This window comes from Arachis stenosperma, chromosome 7, assembly GCF_014773155.1.
Source record: "Arachis stenosperma cultivar V10309 chromosome 7, arast.V10309.gnm1.PFL2, whole genome shotgun sequence".
Classification (NCBI taxonomy): domain Eukaryota; kingdom Viridiplantae; phylum Streptophyta; class Magnoliopsida; order Fabales; family Fabaceae; genus Arachis; species Arachis stenosperma.
In genome coordinates, this window is record NC_080383.1 from 43,242,230 (window position 1) to 43,245,126 (window position 2,897).

Consider the following 2,897-nt stretch of genomic DNA (forward strand, 5'->3'; position numbering starts at 1 on the left):
TGTATGGACAACTGACGGTTCATCTTGTTGCTTAGATTAGGTATTTTTTTTCTTCAGAGTTCTTAAGAATGAATTCTAGTGTTTCAAGGTGATGTTCTTATCATCACCAAAGCTGATTGATCCTCATCAATTTAGCTCTTGAATGCAATGTCTTGCTGAAGCTTAGCTAGCTATGTCTAATTCCTTTAGACTAAAGCTTTAGACTAACATTGCATGATTCCTGGAATTCTCATTAAGAATTTTGATACCTTTATTTTCCTTTTCACCTAATTTTCGAAAAAAAAAAACAAAAAAATTACAAAATCATAAAAACCAAAAACAATTCTTGTTTAAGTCTAGTGTCTCATTTTAAGTTTGGTGTCAATTGCATGTTTCTATTTTTCTTGCATTTTTCGAATTTATGCATGTGTCTTCACTAATCTTCAAGTTGTTCTTGATGATTTCCTTGTTTTGATCTTTGAATTCTATTGACTTGAGTGTTTTGTTGTTTCTCATATGCATTCTCATTTTGTTAGTGTCAGTAGTGTACAAACTGCTAAGTTTGGTGTCTTGCATGCATTGGTATTTGATTTTAGTTGCATTTTGATTATTCCTCATTTTTAAAATCCAAAAATATTTTTAATTTGTGTCTTTTCAAGTCAATAATACAGAGAATTGAAGATTCAGAACATACAGCAGAGGAATTATACAGAAAAAGCTGGGCATTCAAAAATGCCCAGTGAAGAAGACAGACTGGCGTTTAAACGCCAGCCAGGGTGCCTGGTTGGGCGTTTAACGCCCAAAAGGGTAGTAGTTTGGGCGTTAAACGCCAGAATGTGCACCATTCTGGGCGTTTAACGCCAGGATGGCAAAGGGGGAAGATTTTGTTTTCAAAATCAATTTTTTTCAAGGTTTTTCAAAATCAAATCTTTTTCAAATCATATCTTTTCAATCAAATGTTTTCAAAATCAATTTCTTTCCTTTTTCAAAGATACTTACTAACAATTAATGATTTGATTGAACATTTTTTGCCTTTTCTGTTGAGGAAGGTTTTATGTTTGAATCATATCTTTTCTTGTTAGGCAAGTCATTAATTTTTTTAAAATCAAATCTTTTTTAAAATTGTTTTCAAATCATATCTTTTTAAAATTGTTTTCAAATCATATCTTTTAAAATTGTTTTCAAATCATATCTTTTCAATCATATCTTTTTCAAAATCATAATTTTTCAATCACATCTTTTTCAAAATAAGTTTTCAATCAAATCTTTTTGATTTCTAATTTCAAATCTTTTTCAAAAATCACTTGATTCTTTTTCTATTCTTAATTTTTGAGAATCAATTAGTGTTTTTCAAAATGTTTTCAAAATCTTTTACTTAATTTTCGAAAATTACTTCCCTTCTTCTCACATCCTTCTATTTATGGACTAACACTATTCCTTAATGCAAAATTCGAACTCCATCTTCTTTGATAAGTTCGAATTTTCTACCTCTGTCTTCCATTTTTCTTCCTCTGACACCTCAAGGAATCTCTATACTGTGACATAGAGGATTCCATATTTTCTTGTTCTCTTCTCTTTCATATGAGCAGGAACAAAGACAAAGGCATTCTTGTTGAAGCTGACCCTGAACCTGAAAGGACCTTGAAGAGAAAGCTAAGAGAAGCTAAATCACAACTTTCTTCAGAGGACCTGACCGAATTCTTCAAAGAAGAACCCATGGCAGCCGAAAACAACAACAATGCCAACAATGCAAGGAAGGTACTGGGTGACTTTACTGCACCTACTCCTGATTTCTATGGGAGAAGCATCTCTATCCCTGCCATTGGAGCAAACAACTTTGAGCTAAAACCTCAATTAGTTTCTCTAATGCAACAGAATTGCAAGTTCCATGGACTTCCAATGGAAGATCCTCATCAGTTTTTAGCTGAGTTCTTGCAAATCTGTGACACAGTCAAGACTAATGGGGTTGACCCTGAGGTCTATAGACTGATGCTATTCCCTTTTGCTTTAAGAGACAGAGCTAGGACATGGTTGGACTCTCAACCTAAAGAAAGCCTGGACTCATGGGAAAAGCTAGTCAATGCCTTCTTGGCAAAGTTCTTTCCACCTCAAAAATTGAGTAAGCTTAGAGTGGAAGTCCAAACCTTCAGACAGAAGGATGGAGAATCCCTCTATGAAGCTTGGGAAAGATACAAACAATTAATCAGAAAATGTCCTTCTGACATGCTTTCTGAATGGAGCATCATAGGTATTTTCTATGATGGTCTCTCTGAACTATCCAAGATGTCTTTGGATAGCTCTGCTGGAGGATCCCTTCATCTGAAGAAGACGCCTGCAGAAGCTCAAGAATTGATTGAAATGGTTGCAAATAACCAATTCATGTACACTTCTGAAAGAAATCCTGTGAACAATGGGACTAGTCAGAAGAAAGGAGTTCTTGAGATTGACACTCTGAACGCCATTTTGGCTCAGAACAAGATATTGACTCAACAAGTCAATTTGATTTCTCAAAGTCTGTCTGGAATGCAAAATGCACCAAGCAGTACTAAGGAGGCTTCATCTGAGGAAGAAGCTTATGATCCTGAGAACCCTTCAATGGAAGAGGTGAATTACCTAGGAGAACCCTGTGGTAACACCTATAATTCTTCATGGAGAAATCACCCAAATTTCTCATGGAAGAATCAAGAGAGACCTCAACAAGGTTTCAACAATAATAATGGTGGAAGAAACAGGTTTAGCAATGGCAAGCCTTTTCCATCATTTTCTCAGCAACAGACAGAGAATTCTAAGCAGAGCCACTCTGACTTAGCAACCATGGTCTCTGATCTAATCAAAACCACTCAAAGTTTCATGACTGAAACAAGGTCCTCCATTAGGAATTTGGAGGCACAAGTGGGACAGCTGAGCAAGAAAATTAC

At 35.3% G+C, this 2,897-nt stretch overlaps 1 non-coding gene across 1 annotated transcript; it reads right to left on the reverse strand.

Annotated features, from left to right (window-relative positions):
• Nucleotides 1-2,100: 2,100 nt before the first annotated feature.
• LOC130942823 (small nucleolar RNA R71) lies at nt 2,101-2,208 on the reverse strand. Its single transcript, XR_009071373.1, has one exon. It is a non-coding gene; the product is annotated as a small nucleolar RNA R71 (small nucleolar RNA).
• Nucleotides 2,209-2,897: the final 689 nt, after the last annotated feature.